The following is a 22,036-nucleotide window of genomic DNA, read 5'->3' as shown; positions in this document are numbered from 1 at the left end:
AAGTGTCTGGGTGTCAACAGACAGCTTAATGGGTCTCTCTTGCTCTTCCACTCCCAGGGAGGGTAACTATATCCAGATCCATGGCTTCTACTTCTGCCACTTTCCTGATAAGGACCTTGGTGAATTCCTGTGCCAGTATCTTCTTTTTTTTTTTTTTTTTTAAATGTCAGAGTTCTCTTAGTTTACTCACCACAAGGATAGTTCTCCAGATGAAAATGACAAACCCCAAAATGTACAAGGAGACAGTGGTGATGGTAAGCTTCCACAGAATTTCAAAAAAACTGGCTGGAGGACAGTAATGGGGCAGGATATGCAATAGATGAAATACTATGTGTGATCCTGAAGAGCCTTAGACATTTACAATACATCTGTCTCAGGAAATCATCTTTTGAATCCCAACACCAGCCTCCATGTGATCCCCAAAGGATTCTCTGCTTTAAGAAAGACTGCAAATTGGCTGCCTCCTGTCTCTTGTGTCACTGGCAGTATTTATAGACATTAAAACATGGGTTTCACTACAGAAAACACATTTTCTAGTTCCCCATGGGCTCTGCTCACTCCAGTGTCTAACGTTATGTTGGAATCCCTCAGGAACAGCTTCTCCACGGGAAAGTTAATTTTTATCACTCAGACTAACCTAAAAGCTAAAAGCTGAAAGAGATTACTTTAATTAGAAATCATCAGATTTAATGGCTTAAATAAAAACAAGGAGGGGATCATGACTATGACACTAATAGTGTGGGGTTTTTCTGGAATTCGTGATATTAATTCGTTTAGCCTCTTACATGACAGTAGATAGACTTCCACTTAGTTCAGATGATTCTGATAACCATTCTAGAGAGATAGCTTTATATTTAACCATATGTACTTAAAATATCAACACCTTAATTTCTTTAATTCTGTCTCAGGGAGTTGTTTATTGATTTTAGAGAGAGAAGGAAAGAAAGAGAGAGAGAAAGAGAGAGAGAGAGAGAGAGAGAGAGAGAGAGAGAGAGAGAGAGAGAGGGGGGGGGGAAGAAGAAGCCTTGATAAAAAAGGAAACATGGGTCAATTGCTTCCTCTTTAATTTCTGAACAAGGATCAAATTTGCAACCTAGTTAGTTAAGTGTCCTTATCATGAATCAAACAGGCTATCAGTTTTTGGGTGTGTACTTTATGAGAGGATGTTCCAACACACTGAACCCCCTGAGCAGGGCAGCACCTTAATTCTTAATGTTTCCTTTACGAGAGTAAATTAGTATGACTAAGCATTTGTGGATTCCCAAACTTTCTGTGATTTAGAAGGCACATAATAATGGCAGAAAATCACTCTTTGTGCAATATTGGCTTATTTTGCATTGCTGACCAAGGCCTTGAAAGAAAGTCTGCATGACTTTGTGCTTCTAATTTGTAGCCTGGTGCCTCTGTGATTGGAGCTCAATGGTGATAAAGAATAGGAGTTCTTTATTGTTTTTGTGTGAACAATATGAATTATACTAGATGCCCAGTGCATGAATTTGTGCACAGGTGGGGTATCTCAACCTAGCCGGAGATTGGGGCAAATCTGGGCCATCTTGTCCAGTACAGGTCAGCCAGACCCCAGCAACAATCTAACCTACTGGTCTGAGTGTCTATTCCCTGGTGGACAGTGTGCGTCATAGCAGTCGGTTGTTCCCCGTTGTTCCACAGTTAGGGTCAATTTGCATATTACCCTTTTATTATATACAATAGATTCTTTGTTCATAATAAGTATACATGATTCTCAGCAATGTTTCAAGAAACTCCTCCCCACAGACTTCAAAACAGCCATGTGCCATTTAGTATGAAATTTCATAGGCTGGTGTCATTTGTTGTAAGACTCTGAGGTTTAAATGGAACCACCATTAGGACAGAAACACCATATTCACAATGAGTGGGAAAGACTAGTAAACTGGAGGAAAAGTGCCCTTCTGAACATTTTCCCAAAATGATCAAAGGTCTGTTGCTTGTGTGATGTTTGCTAACAGACATTCTCAGGGCCTCCATATCTGTTTTCTGTGGCTGAAGTCATTGGCAGAAAAAATCAAGAGTTCGTAGGAGTCCCTGGCCTCACCTCAAGGTTTCCTTAACTGGTAAGACATCAGAGCTGAGGAAGGATGATCCTATAATCAATCCCAGGATGTATTTTTTGTAACCAGTCAGCATTTCTATGGATTTTGATGGCAAAAGTCTTCACTGCTTGCCGATATTTGCAAGGCTGGTCCTCCCGGGAGATTAGGAGAGAGATGGTAGAGCCTATATACTTTTGCGATTTTAATTTCCTAACAAGACAGGGATATCCAGGACTTTATTTGGAAGTACTGTTCAAGGCTTTATTAAATCTATTTATAATTGACATGCAACAAAATGTACTCTTCTAATGTCTACCATATGGTAAGCTTGGACATATGGATAAATCTGTAAAAATGTCACATGTGATATGAAAACCTGCTCAAAGTCACTAATCATCCGAGAGATGCAAATCAAAACGACAATGCGGTACCATCTCACACCTGTCAGAATGGCTATCATCAACAAATCAACAAATAACAAGTGCTGGAGAGGAAGCAGAGGAAAAGGAACCCTCGTGCACTGCTGGTGGGAATGCAGACTGGTGCAGCCACTGTGGAGAACAGTATGGAGTTTCCTCAAAAAACTGAAAATGGAACTCCCATTTGACCCAGTGATCCCACTTCTAGGAATATATACCAAGAAACTAGAAACACGAATCAGAAAGGATATATGCACCCCTATGTTCATAGCAGCACAATTCACCATAGCTAAGATTTGGAAACAGCTTAAGGGTCCCATTAGCAGATGATTGGATTAAAATCTGTGGTACATCTACACAATGGAATACTATGCTGCAGTAAAAAGGAAGGAGTTCTTACCATTTGCAGTAACATAGATGGAGCTGGAGAGCATTATGCTAAATGAAATAAGCCAGGCAGAGAAAGATAAATATCACATGATCTCACTCATTTATGGAATATAATGAACGACATAAACTCATGAACAAAAACAGGTCCAGAGACAGAGAAACATTGATCAGAATGTCAAACCTCAGGGAAGGTAGGGGAGCGTGGGGGTAAGGGGAAGAGATCAACCAAAGGACTTATATGCATGGATATAAGCCTGGTCAATGGATACAGACAACAAGGGGGTAAGGGCATGAATGGGGGTGTTGGGGGTTAATGGGGGAATAAGGACACATATGTAATACCTTAATCAATCAATACATTTTTTTGAAATGTCACGTGTGAAATAATCATATATCTCACCCATGTGTAGGTTGTAGCAAAAGTAGTCTTACAGAGGAGAAACCAAGATGGCGGCATAGGTTAAACACCTAACCTACAGCCTGGCACAACAATTTCAAAAATACAACTAAAAGTCAAAATGGACATCATCCAGAACCACAGGAAAGCTGGTGGACTGAAATGCCCACAACTAGAAGGAAAGAGAAAACCACAAGGAAAATCAGAGGAGCCGTAAAAGCCTGAGGTATGGAGACACGGGCGTAGACACGAGCACGCGCGTGTGCGGGGAGGACGGAGCCAGAGAGGAAGGGGCGGCTGACGGCCTGGCCGGTGTTCACTAGCAGGAAGGAGATAAAAGCTCCAGATTGCGCTGAACCCCAGTTCCGGGCGAAACCCTGGGAAGCCAGGCGCAAGCTAGGGGAATGAATCTGGGCTGTGGGGAGGAGGCACAGAGGAGCGGCGAAAGGCAGAGCTCCAGAGGCGCACACGGGAAGGTGCACAGAGGAGGGACTGTTGAGTGTGCCGCTGAATTGCCCTAGTGGGAAGGAGACAAAAGCTCCGGACCATGATGAACTCCAGTTCCGACTGCACTGAACCCCAGTTCCGGGCAAAACCCTGGGAAGCCAGGCGCATGCTGGGGGAATGAATTTGGGCTATGGGGCGGAGGCACAGAGGAGCTGTAAAAGGCAGAGCTCCAGAGGCGCGCACGGATAGATGCGCAGAGGAGGGACTGTTGCCTGTGCCGCTGAATTGCCCTGGTGGGAAGGAGACAAAAGCGCCAGACTGCGCTGAGACCCAGTTCCAACTACACTGAAACCCAGTTCCAGGCGAGAATCTGGGAATCCAGATTCATTAGGGGAGAGACTAGACTGTTTGGCAGTGGGCGAAACTCCAGGGCGCGTTTCTCTCAGAGGTTTTTGCAGGGAGTACAGAGAGACACTGAGACACAAGAACCTCATAGGGCGGGGCTGACAGGAAGCCAAGGCTGTAGGCTCCACCCAGTAACTCCGCCCCATCCAAGCTGAGCACAGAGGCTTTTCCCTGCTGAGTGCCTCAGGCAGTAGCTGACCTACACTCCATTGGAGACCCAGAAACGAGGGCATCTAGTGGTCGGTGTGAGATGACAGCAGATTTCAACCACTCGCATAAGGGATACATTCAAGAGGAAGACTCAGTGAGCACCAAAGCCTTGCTGCACCAAGACCCGGCCCATAAACGTGTCTCCTGCACAGCAACTCTTCCTTTATAGACAAAGAGGGTCCTCACGGCCAATTAGCCCGGAGGACAATTCCTCCCAGTGACACCAACAACTATCAAGACTTAACTATACAAAGGAGGACCAAGATGGAGGCATAGGGCAGAAGCCTGATTGTTGCCTAACACAACAATTTTGAGACTACGACGGGAGAGCAGAGCAGACACCATCCAGAACGACCGGAGGGCTGGCTGAGCAGATACTCTACAACTAGAATAAAAGAGAGGGGTACGCAGGATGATGCTGATGCCGGTGACCCAAAGACCACACTTTAAGAACTACGGCTCAGGCGACACAATGTTCCCCCGCGGTCTCCGGCTGAGGGGATGGCTCCATTTGCTGCCGAGCACGGACAGACGAGCCCCTGGGAGACATGGGGTGGGAGACTCCGCGCTTGCTGACCTCCGAGTCCTTCAAGAATTTCAACGCCCCAGAAGCGGCCAGGTGCGCACGCTCGGCGACCAGCCACCGCTGCAGACCAAAGGGCCGACGCAGCGACACCAGACCAGCCCGCCGCCGCGCACCAGGGACACCGGAGCTTCGCCGAGCCCGCCGCCCAACAGTTCTGCGGCAGCCACCCTGGAGCTCTGAGAAAATTGCCGAAGGAATTGCTGAGAGGGAATTGACCAACAGGAATTGGGATCAAGAAGAAGAAACCCCGCTGGGACCCGGGTCCGGGAGAGGCTGCGCGCCTCTGGGCTCGGGTGTGGTCACACGCCCCTGGGTCTAGGTGAGGCCTCACGCCCCTGGGTCTGGGTGAGGCCATGTGCCCCTGGGTCCAAGTAAAGCCAGATTCCAGGTCCGGGTGAGGCCATGCGCCCCTGGGTCTGGGTGAAGCTGAATCCTGGGTCTGGGTGAGGCCGTGTGCCCCTGGATCCGGGTAAGGCTGGGTCCCGGGTCTGGGTGAGGCCGTGCGCCCCTGGATACGGGTGAGGCCATGCGACCCTGGGTATGGGAGAGGTCACGCGTCCCTGGGTCTGGGTGAGGCCACATGCCCTTGGGTCTATGAAACTAGATCCCGGGTCCGGGTGAGGCCGTGTGCCCCTGGATCCGGGTGAGGCTGGGTCCTGGATCCGGGTGAGGCTGGGTCCCGGGCCGGGTAAGGCCACACGCCCCTGGATCCGGGTGAGGCCACGCGACCCTGGGTCTGGGAGAGGTCACGCGCCCCTGGGTCCGGGTGAGGCCACGTGCCTATGGGTATAGGTGAAGCTAGATCCCGGGTCCAGGTGAGGCCGTGTGCCCCTGGACCCGGGTGAGGCTGGGTCCAGGGCCCAGGTGAGGCCACGCGCCCCTGGGTCCGGGTGAGGCCACGCGCCTCTGGGTCCGGGTGAAGCCGGATCCCGGGTCCGGGTGAGGCCGTGTGCCCCTGGATCGGGTGAGGCTGGGTCCTGGGTCCGGGTGAGGCCTTGTGCACCTAGGTCCGGGTGAGGCCACGTGCCCCTGGGTCTGGGAGAGGCCATGCGCCCCTGGGTCCGTGTGAGGCCTCGCACCGCTGTGTACGGGTGAAGCTGGATCCCGGGTCCGGGTGAGGCCGTGTGCCCCTGGATCCGGGTGAGGCTGGGTCCGGGTCTGGGTGAGGCCACGCGCCCCCTGGGTCTGGGTGAGGCCACGTGCCCCTGAGTCTGGGTGAAGCTGTGCCCCTGAGTCCGGCCGAGACCAAACCAGAGGGAGTCGGACCTCCGTTACCACCATTTGTCCACCATCCAGAGCTGAGGGGTCAGTGCTGACATGTACACATAAGGAACTGGTGGACATTGAAATTGGGTCTCAAAAGAACTGTTGGTCCAAAAAGAAATTCACTACAGACTGATTCATTTGCCTGTCAGCATAACTATTATTGCTCGTCTCACATTCAGTTCTTATAAGTATATCTCTAGTGACACATGATCTCGCTCATCTAAGGGAGATGATGAACAACATAGACTGATGAACAAGAACAGAACCAGAAACAAGGAGGCATCGATCGGACTATCGGGCCTCAGAGGGAGGATAGGGGAGGGTGGGGGGAGGGGGGAGAGATCAACCAAAGGACTTGTGTGCATGCTTATGAGCCTAACCAATGGTTAAGTTCAACAGGGGGTTGGGGCATCCGTGGGGAGGGGTGTGGGATGGAAATGGGGGGATGAGGACAAATATGTGACACCTTAATCAATAAAGTAATTTAAAAAAGTAGTCTTACAGATGTGGGTATGCAAATCACAGTGTTTATTCTCTTATCTACACTAATAAAAGAGAAAGATGCCAATTGACGATACATCCACTATGCCAACCAGCCAATCAGGGCTGATATGCAAATTAACCCAACAAAGATGGCGGGTAAATTTGCATATGCAGGCGGGGCGGGCAGTGCCAGATGTCACCTGCGGGTCTGGGCCGAGCTTGGGGCGGGCAGCGCCAGAAGCTGCCCAAGAGTTCTGGGCCTCAATTGGGGATCAGGCAGGCCAGGCGGGCAGTATCTCCGGGATCACTTTCTACCCCTCAGCCACCTGCAGACACTGGTGGAGCAGGCCCGGGTTGAACATTTTAATGAAAATGGGATGCCTGTGCCCCAGCTCACCACGCCCTGTCCCTGGCGAGGAGAGGGCAGTGGGCAGTTAGGAGGCACCGAGGTTCGAAAAGAATTGGGAGAAACCTGTAGGTGGGCTACCAGGAAGAGGTGCTGAACCATGAAGACATGGAGTGCTGGCTGATGGAGATGCGCAAATGTGCAGAGGAGGCGGCTCTCGCCAGCCCTGAGCTCAAAAAGCGCATCGACAGCCTGATGGACGAAATCACCTTTCTGAAGAAGGTGCATGAAGAGGAGATTGCCAAGCTTCAGGCGCAGATCCAGTACACTCGCTCAGATTTCCGTGGAGATGGATGTGTTCTCCAAGTCCAACCTCTCCACCACTCTCAAGGACATCCGCTCCCAGTACGAGAAGCTGGCTTCCAAGAACATGTAGAATGCCAAAGAATGGTACAAGAGCCGCTTCACCATGCTGACAGAGAATGCTGCCAAGAACACCTACGCTGTGCGCGCCGCCAAGGACGAGGTGTCCGAGAGCCATGGCCTGCTCAAGGCCAAGACCCTGGAGACTGAACAAGCCTGGGCATGAATGAAGCGCTGGGAAAGCAGCTGCAAGAGCTGGAGGATAAGAAAAACGCCGACATTAGTACTATGCAGGACTCAATCAACAAATCAGAGAATTAGAACTACAAAGAGTGAAATGGCATGACATTTAAAAGAATACCAGGACCTCCTCAACGTGAAGATGGCTTTGGACATTGACATTGCAGCTTACAGGAAACTCTTAGAAGGTGAGGAGACTTGGCTTAGTTTCACCTGCATGGGAAGCATAACAAGTGGCTACTTCCAGAGTTCTCAGGTCTTTTAATGATCTGCCTACAGTGGTTTACAGACTAGCTCCTACTTGATGTCCACTCACTCCTTCTCTTAATACATCAGTCACGTCCAGTAGGAGCAGATAGAGGTGGAGGAGACCAATGAGGCTGCAAAAGCTGAGAAGCTAAAGATGAACCCCCCTCTGAAGGAGAAGCTGAAGAGGAGGAGAAGGAAAAGGCTGAGGAAGAGGAAGAAGGTGCCAAGGAAGAATTTGAGGATGAAAAGGAGGAAGAAGGAGGTGAAGGTGAAGGAGAAGATGACCAAGAAGCTGAGGATGAGAAGAAAGATGAAGGTACGGGGGAGGAGCAAGCAACCAAGAAGAAAGATTGAGCCTCCCTTTCCTTAATTATTTAAGGAATAATCCTCCTGAAACCAGGTCAACCCTGTCCCCAACCAAGCTGTTGAGTTCCCAATACTATATGAAATAAGAAGTCAATATATATAACATTCTTAGATGACTCAAGCTGGACATTAAATGTTGTGCTGTCTTTTCTCCTCATGCAGAGTATCTGTTTGCTTGCAGAGTAGCTGCTTGGCTTGCTGCCAGCCTATGCATGATCCACGCTTATGAGTTCAGGATCTATGGCAATGTGAATAATTCAGATGTATACAATAAAAACACATGAATACATGAATTCACTAATATTAATGTTAAACTTCTTGGAAAAAGTAGTCCTTTGAATCTTTGGTGGTTAGGAATTAAAGACCTCAAATCATGTGCAATAAACAGTAAATAAAGTTACACTGAATGACAAAAACAACAACAACAACAAACAAACCACAAAACATTAGTGGCCAGGAAACGTTCAAAGAGCTGGGGAACCATTCCCAAATCAGGAAGGGAAGTGACAGGGTGTATATTATTGCTACGAATACAGTATTTTCTACTAATTACAACATATACAATGTAATGTATTGGATGCCTTCCTATGGCATGAAGTACGTATTATCATAGAGTAATACTGGTAGATATGTTATAGTTATGGCAGTATACCATATCCTATCTATATTAATAAAAGGGTAATATGCTAAATAGACCATGAGACCTTCCAGACGACCTTCCGCACAAAGCCATGGTAATGGGGCCAAGGCAGAGGGTAGGGGTGATCTGGCCAGGAGGGGAGGGCAGTTGGAGATTATCAGGCTAGAAGAGGGGGGCAGTTGAGGGAGAGCAGATCAGCAGAGGGGACCAGTTGGAGGTGAGCAGGCCAGCATGGGGGTGCAGTTGGGGGCAAGCAGGCCAGCAGGCAGAGTGGTAAGGAGCGATCAAGCAGGCAGGCAGGTGATCAGTTAGGAGCCAGCAGTCCCGGATTGAGAGGGGGTTGTCCGACTGCCGGTTTAGACCTGATTCCACAGGGGTCCCAGATTGGAGAGGATGCAGGCCAGACTGAGGGCCCCCCCTGCCCCTATGCACAAATTTCGTGCAACGGGCCACTAGTTTTATATAAGTCGTTTTCCTTTTTAAAAATAATGTATTTGACCTTTTAGAAAGAGAGGAAGGGAGAGAGTGAGACATGGAGATATGTGAAACATTGAACTGCTGCCTCCTATCTGCCACCTACAGGGCATCCAGGTAGGCATGTGCCCTGTCCTGGACTGGAACCACTGAGCTTTCAGGGCAAGGGATGGTGCCCAACCAACTGAAGTACAATGGCCCCGGAAGAGATTATTCTTGTGTTATTATTTACTAACTATTGTATTAATTTCCTTACCAACAACTCTACACCTACTTTACCACACCCTACATTTACCTCCTGCCCTTTTATAATTTATCTTTCTGCCTTTCCCAGCTCTAAATGCAGTCACTCATTTTCCTTCCTTTACAAGATTAGTTCACATTTTTCATAATGTTATAAACAGTATAGTGTGTGTATTCTTTAACAAGTATGGGACTCTTTCATGCTACACAGTTAATTTGAGGTTCAACACTAATGCTTATGTGAAATGTTAATTGTTTTGTTTTTCTGTTTAGTATTGTGTTCTGTAAATACCTCTTTATTGATCTATGTTTTTTTTGTTGCTATTTCCAGATTTGAGATATTATAAATAAATTTTCTAGTAATATTGGGTTCAGTTCTTTGTACAAATGTATGTTTTCTTTACCTAACTATTGCAGTATAGGTAAGTGTTTTACTTTTTAAAATATGTAGAGCTGTGATCTAAAATGGTCCTTTCTGCCGAAACCGGTTTGGCTTGGTGGATAGAGCGTAGGCTTGTGGACTGAAGGGTCCTGGGTTCAATTCTGGTAGGGGGCATGTACCTTGATTGTGGGCACATCACCTGTGGGGGGTGTGCAGGAGGCAGTTGATTGATGTTTCGCTTTCATTGATGTTTCTAACTCTCTATCCCTCTCCCTTCCTCTGTGTAAAAAATCAATAAAAATAAAAAAATAAAAAAATAAAATGGTCCTTTCTTTGCCTTCCCAGACACCCACAATAATGAAAATTCTAGTTTTTATTATCCCTGGGAGCACATGCGATGTTTAATATTAACTGTAGGCCTGAAAATATATATTGTTAACTTGTTTTGTTTTAATTCCATATCCCGAAGAAATTTTTATTGAGGGCATTTCTTTATGCATTTATTTACACTGTCTCTTTTAAAAAATATATATTTTTATTGATTTTTTACAGAGAGGAAGGGATAGGGACAGAGAGCTAGAAACATCAATGAGAGAGAAACATCGACCAGCTGCCTCCTGCACACCCCCTAGTGGGGATGTGCCCACAACCTATGTACATGCCCTTGACCGGAATGGAACCTGGAACTTTCAGTCCGCAGGATGACGCTCTATCCACTGAGCCAAACCGGTTTTGGCAATTTACACTGTCTTTATCTCCTTTGTTGAAAAGTCTGGTCAGAAACTTTTACCAATTTGTAAAATGAATTCATGATTTAATCAATAGGAAGTCATTCGTTTCACCACTTAACACATCTGTTTTCATCTCACTCATTCCTCAAGGACTCAACTTCTCTTTGCCCTTTGGAACTTTATGTTTTGAATACTGTTAGGAAAATTGTTTCTGTAAAATTGTATCCTATGTACAATTTAAAGCCCATTTGCATGATACACTTATAAGATTAGCCTACGTTGCTAACATTCTCCACCATTCAGTTTAAGTTGAAGCATTCAACAGTATGTTAAGTGAAGTCAAGGTTTGTAGTATTTGTCAATTTTCTGGTGTAAATACTCTCATCATCGTCACTTTCAAACTTCCAATGTGATAGCACTGAATATGGGCAGATAAGATATTTCAGTAGTAAATCATTATATTATATTTCCAACTTATTGATACAGGAGATATAAATATGCCCAATAATTTTCATAATAAAATCTATATAATAAAAGCCTTAAGTGATGGTTATGGTGGAACGATCAGAACGACCAGTCGCTATGATGTGCACTCAATGCAGGAGCTGCCCCTGGTGGTCAGTGCGCTTCCATAGGGGGAGCGCCACTCAGCCAGAAGCTGGCCTCACAGCTGGCGAGTGCAGTGGCAGTGACAGGAGCCCCTCCTGCCTCTGTGGCAGTGCTAAAGAGCAACAAGCTGAGCAGTAGGGAGCAGCAAGCAGGTAGACAGCAAGGAGCGAGGGGTCCCAGACTGCAAGAGGGATGTGTAACTGCCGGCTTAGGCCCGCTCCCCGTGCTGGCAGGCAGACATCCCCCAAGGGGTGCCAGACTGCAAGAGGGTGCAGGCCAGGCTGAGGGACCTTCCCCCCATGCATGAATTTTGTGCACCGGTCCTCTAGTAGTACAATAATTGGGAAGTGGCAAGTTTTAATCATTTTTTAAACTTTGATGTAAGTATAATTGATGTAAAACATACATTCAAAATATTTTTATTGATTTCAGAGAGGAAGGGAGGAGTGAGGGATAGAAACATCAATGATGAGAGAGAATCACTGATAGGATGCCTCCTGCATGCCTCACAATGGGGATCCAGCCCACCACCTGAGCATGTGTCCTGACTGGGAATGCTACCATGACCTCCAGTTTCATAGGTCAATGCTCAACCATTGAACCACAACAGCCTGGCTCTCCTAAGCTTCTAAGGAATCCCGCTCGACCTGCAACCAAGGCAGCAATGAACAACGACAGCTCATCCTGGCTAACTCCCTGGACCTGTGCTCAAGGCCTTCTTTTCTCTGATTCTCCAGTGATCTCACAGGAGTGTTTCTAGAGGACCAAAAGAGCCCCACCTAGTCTTTCTGCTTTTCCTTGTTCTATCATAAGCCCTAGATTTTTTTCATTATCCCCATCTTTTATAAATGTTCCCTCAAAATCTCTGAACTCCTGTTGTGAAATCTTTTCTGAATGAAGTCAAGAACTCAAACACTATAGGCCAAGCTGAGGGAGACCAGCTCCAGGCTGGTTCCTGTTCCCTAAAAGTTATGACTGCGACATCCTGTATAAAGACAGAACAAGGCATGATTTTGCTTACAAGACTTGGAAGAAAACGTGATGGCCCACAATTGCTTTGTTGTTGTTGAGTCAAATCAATCTTAACACTGTTCATTTTTCAAATGTCTTTATTGATTTTTGAGAGAGAAAGGGAGAGGAAGGAACATCAATGATGAGAGATAATCATTGATAGGCTGCCTCCAGCATTCCCTTTACTGGGATGGAGCCCACAACCTGAGTATATGCCTTGACCTGGAATGGAACCAGTGATACGTTGGTTGATGTGTACACGACTAACCACTGAGTCCCACCGGCTGTGCACACTATTATTTTTTTCTAGAGGCCCAGTGCACGAATTCGTGCATGGGTGGAGTCCGCCCGCCCCCTCCAATCAGGGTGGATCAGGGCTGGGCCTGTCAGGAGGAGAAGATGGCAGGAGGTTGGCTGGCATGAGGCCAGATCCGGGCCTGATCAGGGCCGGGCTGGCTGGGGAAAGGGGCCATGGGTAATTTGCTGATGGACCCTACCCCTGATTGGGGTTGGGGTGCTGATTGAGGGTGGGGCAGGCCTGGGCAAGGGCTGTGAGTTGTGGGCAGGCAGGCCCCGCCCTGATTGGGGTGGGTTGGGGGGGCAGATCTGGGATGGGGCCAGATGGGGATAGGGCTTGCAGGAGATTGGATGGCCAGCCAGAGTCAAGTGTCCTCCCACCTGGGTGCACCTCAAAATTGCAGGAGACCAAGACCCAGCTGGCCCAACCCCCATTAAGCACTGTAGTGCAGGGGGTATGGCCTCAGGTCCCCCAGCCCCAGCACTGAGGTGTGGGACTCGGCATCAGGTCCCCTGGCCAGGCCCCATGTCATACGGCCCCAGTGCCTGTGTGGAGGGCGCAGCCTCAGGTCCCCCCACTTGGCCTCAGGTCCCAGGGTCCCAGTGATGACGCGGGGAGCACAGCCTCAGGTCACTCAGCCCTGGCGCCTGGGAAGGGTGTGTGGCCTCAGGTTCCCCAGCCCTGTCTCATGTCCCCTGACACCAGCACCGAGGAGGGGGGCACTGCCTTAAGTCCCCCGGGTTCCGCGCTGGGGTAGCGAGGAGAAGATGGCAGGAGGTTGGCTGGCATGAGGCCAGATCCGGGCCTGATCAGGGCCGGGCTGGCTGGGGAAAGGGGCCATGGGTAATTTGCTGATGGACCCTACCCCTGATTGGGGTTGGGGTGCTGATTGAGGGTGGGGCATGGCCTCAGGTCCCTGGGCCCAGGGCCAGGGACGAGTGTCATGGCCTCAGATCCCCTGGCTCAGCCTCAGGTCCCCCTACACCGCGTGAGGGGGTGAGGGTGTGAGGGCAGGAGGGTGCGGGGCACTAGGGTGTGACAACCAGTTGCATAGTAGCTCTTTATTATATAGGATTGCTGACTCTATTACAGATTTTCCCAATTTCTGTCATCCTCCTCTACCTTTTTCTCCCTCTACCCTGCCTCCCCTGCTCCTAGTCTCTCACCACATTATTGTCTCTGTCCATGGCCTATGCATATATGTATATACTTTGTTTAAAATAGTTTTGTTCATTTTTAGATAGTGGAAGGGAGAGAAAGAGAAAAAAACATCAATGATGAGAGAGAATTGCTGATTAGTTGCCTCATGCATGACTCGACCCCCACACTGGGAATAGAGCCTGCAACCCAAGTCTGTGCCCTGACCAGGAAAAGAACCAGAATCATATGACCTCATCATTTGTGGAATATAATAAATAGCATAAATTGGTGAACAAAAATAAATTCAGAGACATAGAAGCATTGAACAGATTGTCAAACTTCAGAGGGAAGTCAGGGAAGGGAAGGGTTAAGGGATCAACCAAAGGACTTATATGCATTCATATAAGCATAACCAATGGACACAGACACTATGGGGGACAAGGGCATGTGCTGAGTCTTGGGGGTGGCTAGGCAGATCTCAAAGGGGGAAAAGGTGTTATATGTAATACTATATGTAATGCTTTAAACAATAAATAATTGAAAAAATAAAAATAAAATGAAAAGAACCGTGATCTCCTGGTTCATAGGTCGAGGCTCAACCACTGAGCTACATCAGCTGGGATACATTATTTTAAAATTTACAAAAATACATATATATTTTATTGTTGATAGTATTATCCATGTCTCCCATTTCCCCCTCTGTGTATATGCTTTGGTGGATCTCTTGCATTCCTCCCCACCTCCTTCCCCTTGGAGATCTGTTAGTCTGCTCCAGTTAGCCAGGCCTCTGGTTCCATATAGTCCAACCCCAGGCTTCACTCTCTCTGCCACATTCACCTAGTCATAGTATTGGCCTGGGCGGTTGAGAAAACTACATTACCCAGAAGGCACTGCACTCATGTGGGCGGAGCTAAATGGCATTTTGGTGCCAATGCATCCGGTTAGGGCGGGACTTCCGCCTTCCTCTTCCCAGTGGACTTTAAACTTTTTTGCTGTTAGTTCACAGAGTCACAGGCTTCAGGGCACTGGACTGAGTAAGATGAGGCCTGGGAGGCAGCTGCCTGCTGTGCAGGGTGTGTCTGAGGCTCCTTGAGCCCCAACAGATCGAAATTGGCGTCTCCATGCCTCCTGGATCCTCTCTGCTCACAGCGTTCCCACAGCCTGACCCCACTGAAACCTCCAGCCTTGGGGAGCGGCGCCTCTCAGGTCCTGCCGCCAAGGTCCCAGCGTTCAGAATGGTAAGTCCCTCGTGGGTGACAAATGGTTTTGGTGGGGAAGAGGGTGGAAGGCTGCAGTGCCACCTTGTAATGACGTGATGGTGCGACTGAGCAGGGAGGATTGGGAAACCTGGGCCTGTTGTGGGTGTAAAGGCAACAAAGAGATGAGGTGTGGTTTTGCACAAGGAGTTTTACTTTCATTCTCAGAACGCTGGGGCCATAGATGGTTGTGAAAAAAAGAGGGACATTTTCTGAGGTAGGGTTCTAACTTTTCCTACCATTGCTCAGAGGAAGAACAGACTAGAAGACAGAGGACAGCATTGTGGACAGGAAGGGGAAGGGGAAGTCCTGGAAATGACAAGGTAACTGGCAAGAGTGAGCACTGAGGATTGAGCCCTGAGATAATACAGGCATCTGAAGGGCACCTGCCTCTGGGCTGGGCCAGGGTACTGAGCAGCCTGAGCCCATAGAACCTGGTGGTTTCCAGGCTCTTAACAGACCATTTTCTTTTCTCAAATTCCTGCAAATGCAGAATCAATTAGGTGTATGGATTTTTGGAGCTTATTTGAAGGCCTCAAACACTTGTGGCCTCTGAGATAGTGATGCGCTGGGACTGTCAGCCACTCTTGTAGCCCCCTTGGACCTGGGTACTTTGAACAGACACTAATCCCAGAATCCTAAGGTCACCACTAGGTCTTCATGTTGTGCACCTTCTTTTTGGCCACCAGTGTAATGAGTGAGAGTTCTTCCAGGACATAGGTTCTAGAATGTGCAAAGTCTTGGAGTAAACAGTGAGCTGAATTAGTAACCTGCAGGTATGTTTTTTAAAGTACATATATATTTTTATTGATTTTATATGTACAAATGAAGTGAGAAAGAGAGAGAGATGGAGAAACTGGGATGAGCAAGAAACAAGGGCCGGTTGCCTCCTGCACAACACCTACAGTGGATCCAGCTCACAACCCAAGCATGTGACTTTACCAGTGAATGGGTCTATGCTCAACCAAATGAGACACATCAGCCTGGACTGTAGATCACTTTAATACAGGGAATCATGGTCAGGTTGGTAATGGTAATAGTATCTTAGAAGGGACAGGGTAAGCTTCAGGACTGGCTTTCTTGCTGGGGCCACTGTTGGTTGGAGGTGCGTATCACAACACAGCATAGGGATAGAGGTTGTTATGTAGAGTGTGGGGAGAGAGAATGGTTTTTCAGTGGCCGAGGTCGGAAACTAATTAAAACAAGGTGAGACCAGGGCTGGTACATACCAAGTTTTTGAAACTCTCATCAGGATTTTCTTGTGATCCTTGTTGTAGCCTGGCTGTGAGAAGTTGCAGTCATTCTTGTGGATTGACTAAGAGGCTTGAGTGGTCATCTGTGAGACTCACTGGGCATGATGCAGAGGGCCATTGGGGCTAGGACTTCAGTGAAGGTTAAGTGAGAGATGTTGGCTGTGACTAGTGAAGGGACATCAAGTGCAACATCAAAGGAGGTGTGATTATTGTTCTTAATAGTTGAGGTTGAAGGAAAAAAACAGTCATGGAGAGAGGCCTACATAGCAGGACTCAAGGCTGCCTCTATGAGTGTGGACTATCAGAGTCTGAGCAGTACTTGATCCTGATTCCATTTGGCAACCATCCTCTGGACCATACATGATGAGTAATAAGTAAAATCCAGCAGATGAGTATGGGGGCCGGGGCTATGGAAGTGCAGGTTTGAGAGAGTTGTGGTAGAAAGAATGACGTGCACTTGGAGAGCAAATGTGAATTCTTGGCCACAGGACCATGACATTGACATAAGAGTGAATGAAGGCCGAAACCGGTTTGGCTCAGTGGATGGAGCGTCGACCTGCGGACTCAAGGGTCCCGGGTTTGATTCCGGTCAGGGCATGTACCTTGGTTGCGGGCACATCCCCAGTAGGGGGTGTGCAAGAGGCAGCTGATCGATGTTTCTCTCTCATCGATGTTTCTGGCTCTCTATCCCTCTCTCTTCCTCTCTGTAAAAAATCAATAAAATATATATTAAAAAAAAAAAGAGTGAATGAAGGAAGAGCCTATTTCTGGTGTGCCTGATGTAACAATAAGGTGAATTTTAGGTAATTGCCTGTAAAGAAAGGAGTTTGGGTGCTACATTCTAGGTTAAGAGCTTAGGTGACATTTAACTAAACACCTGACTTTTGTTGTTGGGAGGAAACACTGGTTGATGGGAATGAGAGCATACATCAGTGTTACCAGGCTTGTAAATCCTCACTGGCATGGGTAAGGAAGAAGGGTAAGAGAGAAATAGATTATGGAGGTGGTGAACTATAATTTTGGAAAAGAAGGTGATTAGGAAATAATGTATCCACACCATGGCAAATTTGCATTACCTCTGAAGTTGTGCCTCTGGGAATGAGGCTGTGTGAGAGAAGTGTTGTTCAAAGAACTATGTGCAGCAGATTGTGAAAAGTGATGGCCTCAGCATCTTGGGGATGGGGTCAAGAAGGTGAAGTGTGATGCCCTGATTTTGGTGTCTTAGAGGAACAACCGGAGGGTCTACAGGCTATTTCCTGAGAAGAACAGTATCAAATCACTCACACTCTCTTTATGGCCAACATCCCCCTCTAACCTATGTTTTTGACACCCACTCCATTGATAAGAGGCACTGTGGTGTACATGGGGCGTCCAGAGCTCAGGTATCTTCTATCTGCTCAACTTAATTTTTCTAATAACAGAGGGATCCCTAGGTTTTTATTTGGATCTGCTTTTTAAGGCTTACTTAGGTATATGTATCACTGGCAAACAATGAAATGTACTTTTCTAATGTGTACTATTTGGTGAGTTTGAACATACGGATAATGCTCTCAAATATTCACAGGTGAAATAAGCTCTGTTACACATATCCATGGTGAGGCAAAATTAGGCTTACAGTTTTGAGTATGCAAAATACAGTTTATTCTCTGTTCTTAAATAACTATATATATATATATATATATATATATATATTTTAATTTAATAAGTCTTTATTATTCATATTATAATTGTTCCTCTTTTTTCCCCATAGCTCCCCTCCACCAGATTCCTACCCCACCCTCTGCCCTTACCCTACCCCACTGTCCTCATACATAGGTGTACGCTTTTTGTTCAGTCTCTTCCCGCACCCCCACTCCCCTTTTCCCCCGAGAATTGTCAGTCTACTCCCTTTCTATGCCCGATTCTATTATATTCACCAGTTATTACTGTTCATCAGATTTTTTATTCCCTTGGTTTTTAGATTCATTTGTTGATAGATATGTATTTGTTGTTCATAATTTTTATATTTATCTTTTTCTTCTTCTTCCTCTTCTTAAAGAATACTTTCAGCATTTCATATTATTCTGGTTTGGCGGTGATGAACTCCTTTAGCTTTTTCTTATCTGTGAAGCTCTTTATCTGACCTTCAATTCTGAATGATAGGTTTGCTGGGTAGAGTAATCCTGGTTGTAGTTTCTTGCTATTCATCACTTTGAATATTTCTTGCCATTCCCATCTGGCCTGCATAGTTTCTGTTGAGAAATCAGCTGACAATCGTACGGTGCTCCCTTGTAGGTAACTAACTGTTTTTCTCTTGCTGCTTTTATATTCTCTCTTTGTCTTTTGCTCTTGGCATTTTAATTATGATGTGTCTTGTTGTGGTCCTCTTTGGATTCCTTTTGTTTGGGGTTCTATGTGCTTCCTGGACTTGTAAGTCTATTTTTTTCAGCAGGTGGGGGAAGTTTTCTGTCACTATTTTTTTCAAATAGGTTTTCAGTATCTTGCTCTCTCTCTTTTTCTGGGACCCCCATAATTCTGATGTTGATACGCTTGAAGTTGTCCCAGAGGCTTCTTACACTATCTTCAACTTTTTGGATTATTTTTTCTTTTTGCTTTTCCGGAGGAGTGTTTTTTGCTTCTTGGTATTCCACATCTTTGACTTGATTCTTGCAATCCTCTAGTCTTCTTTTAGTTCTCTGTATAATATTTTTTATGTCAGTCAGTGTATGCTTAATTTCTAGTTGATTCTTTTTCATATTCTCGAGGGTCTCGTTAAATTTATCGGCCTTTTCTAGGAAATTCTTGAAAAACCTTATAACCGTGGTTTTGAACTCTATATCCAGTCTTTTCCTTTCCTCCTATTCCTTCATTTGTGGTCTGCCTCTTTGTCTCCGCATTTTAGCTGATTCCCTGAGTTGATGGAGTTGCTTTGTGTGCTAGGTGTCCTAGCAGGACCTAGTAGCTCAGCCTTCCCAGTTACCTGAGGTGGTCACTCTTGGTGCACCACTTTGTGGGCTATGTGTGCAGTCTTGTAGTTAAGCCTTGATTGTTGTTGGTATCACTGAGGGGAGTTGACCTCCAGGCCAATTGGCCATGAGCATCAGCAGTGTCTCTGCTGGGAGGGCTTCTGTGCTCAGCTTGGATGGGGCGGAGTCTCAGGGTGGAGCAGACAGCCTTGGTTTCCCGTCAGCCCAGCCCTAAGAGGGCCCTGTGTCTCAGTGTCCTGCGGCAATGGCTGCACGCACCTCTGAGAGAAGGCTGCTCTCGAGTTTCGCCCACTGCCAGACAGTCCAGTTTCTCCCTGAATGAGTCTGGTACCCAACGTCTCACCTGGAGCTGGATTTCAGTGCAGTCGGGAGGTTTTGTTTTCCTCCCAAACGAGAAAGCTAGCCGCGTATTCAGCCTCCTGCCCTTTCCGCGAGCACAGGTCTCCGCACGTCCACAGCTCCTCTGAGTCTCTGTGTCATTTTCTTTTTCTTTCTAGTTGCAGAATTTTCACTCAGCCAGCTTTCAGGTGGCTCTGGACGATGTTTGCTCTGTCTTCCAGTTGCAGTTTTAAAATTGTTGTGCGAGGCAGCAGTATAGGTGTTTACCTTATGCTGCCATCTTGGTTTCTCCTATATTATATGTTTTAAATGTTGTTTTTATTAATTTTTAGAGAGGAAGGGAGGAGGAGAGAAACATCAATCTTTCAGCTCCTATAAGCCCACTACAGGGGATCCAGGAATGTATGTGCCCTGACCTGAAATTGAACCAGGGACATTTTAGTGAATGGAAAGATGGTCAATTAAATGAACCACCATGGATATGATGGCGTTTATACTTGTATTATCATTTATTAATTATTTTTAATACCAACAACTCTAAATCTACTTTCGCCACACCCTGTATTTACCTCATGCTCTTTTATTTTAATATATTTTTTATTGATTTAAGATAGGAAGGGAGAGGGAGAGAGATATAGAAACAACGATGAGAGAGAATCATTGATTGGTTGCCTCTTGCATCCTATTTAGATCCATTGTCCCCACTGGGAATCGAGCCCACAACCCTGGCACATGCCCTTGACTGGAATCGAACCTGGGACCTTTCAGTCCGCAGGCCGACAATCTATCCACTGAGCCAAACCAGCCAGGGCCCTCCTACCCTTTTATACTCTTTTCTGCTTCCCAAGCCCTCCATGCTGATATTGTTATAACTTCTTCTTTTTTTTTTTTACATTTTTTTTATTGAGGTATCATATGTGTACATATCTTACCATTACCCCCCCACCCCACACCCATACATGCCCTCACCCCCCAGAGTTTTGCATCCATTGTTTATGCATATATGCATGCATACAAGTCCTTCGTTTGATTTCATATCTCCCTCACCTCTCCCTAACTTTCCCCCTGTAATTTGAAAGTCTGTTTGATGCTTTACTGTCTCTGTATCTATCTTTTTGTTCGTCAGTTTATAATGTTCTTTACTATCCATAAATGAGTGAGATCATGTGGTATTTTTCTTTCATTGACTGGCTTATTTCACTTAGCATAATGTTCTCCAATTCCATCCAGGTTGCTGCAAATGATGAGAATTCCTTCTTTTTTATGGCAGCATAGTATTCCATTGTGTAGATGTACCACAGTTTTCTGATCCAGTCATCTGCTGATGGGCACCTAGGCTGTTTTCAAATCTTAGCTATTGTAAATTGTGCTGCTATGAACATAGTGGTGCATATATCCTTTCTGATTGGTGTTTCTAGTTTCTTTGGATATATTCCCAGGAGTGGGATTACTGGGTCAAATGGGAGTTCCATTTTCAGTTTTTTGAGGAAACTCCATACTGTTCTCCACAGTGGCTGCACCAGTCTGCATTCCCACCAGCAGTGCACGAGGGTTCCTTTTTCTCTGCACCCTCGCCAACACTTGTCGTTTGTTGATTTGTTGATGATAGTAGCCATTCTGACAGGTGTGAGATGGTACCTCATTGTTGTTTTGATTTACATCTCTCGGATAATAAGTGACTTTGAACATGTTTTCATGTGTCTCTTGGCCTTCCTTCTGTCTTCTTTTGAAAATATTCTGTTTAGGTCTGTTGCCCATTTTTTTATTGGATCATTTATCTTCCTTTTATTAAGTTGCATAAGCTGCCTGTAGATTTGGAGATTAAACCTTTATCAGTGATAGCATTTGCAAAAATGTTCTCCCATGCAGTGGGCTTTCTTGTTGTTTTGTTGATGGTTTCTTTTGCTGTAAAAAAGCTTTTTATTTTGATGTAGTCTCATTTGTTAATTTCCTCTTTAGCTTCCATTGCCCTAGGGGCAGTGTCACTGAAGAAGTTCTTTTGGCATATGTCTGAGATTCTGTTGCCTGTGGAGTCCTCTAGTATTTTTATGGTTTCCCATCTTATGTTTAAGTCCTGTATCCATTTTGAGTTTATTTTTGTGTATGGTGTAAGTTGGTGATCTAGTTTCATTTTTTTGCATGTATCTATCCAATTTTCCCAACACCACTTATTGAAGAGACTGTCTTGACTCCATTGTATGTTCATGCCTCCTTTGTGAAATATTAATTGAGCATAGTGGTTTGGGTCGATATCTGGATTTTCTATTCTGTTCCATTGATCAATATGTCTGTTCTTGTGCCAGTACCAGGCTGTTTTGAGAACAGTGGTTTTGTAATACAGCTTGAAATCTGGTATTGAGATCCCACCTACTTTATTCTTCTTTCTCAGGATTGCTGTGGCTATTCGGGGTCTTTTTTTATTCCAGATGAATTTTTGGAGAGTTCTTTCTAGGTCTGT

General features: G+C 46.2%; 1 pseudogene; it reads left to right on the top strand.

Annotated features, from left to right (window-relative positions):
- The first annotated feature begins 230 nt into the window (after window positions 1–230).
- Window positions 231–8,137, top strand: LOC129148501 (neurofilament light polypeptide-like; annotated as a pseudogene).
- The last annotated feature ends 13,899 nt before the right edge of the window (window positions 8,138–22,036 follow it).

The sequence above is a fragment of the Eptesicus fuscus genome, unplaced genomic scaffold (genome assembly GCF_027574615.1).
Source record: "Eptesicus fuscus isolate TK198812 unplaced genomic scaffold, DD_ASM_mEF_20220401 scaffold_68, whole genome shotgun sequence".
NCBI classification, from domain to species: domain Eukaryota; kingdom Metazoa; phylum Chordata; class Mammalia; order Chiroptera; family Vespertilionidae; genus Eptesicus; species Eptesicus fuscus.
Note: the sequence above shows the minus strand (reverse complement) of the source record. Positions and strands in the feature narration are given on the sequence as shown.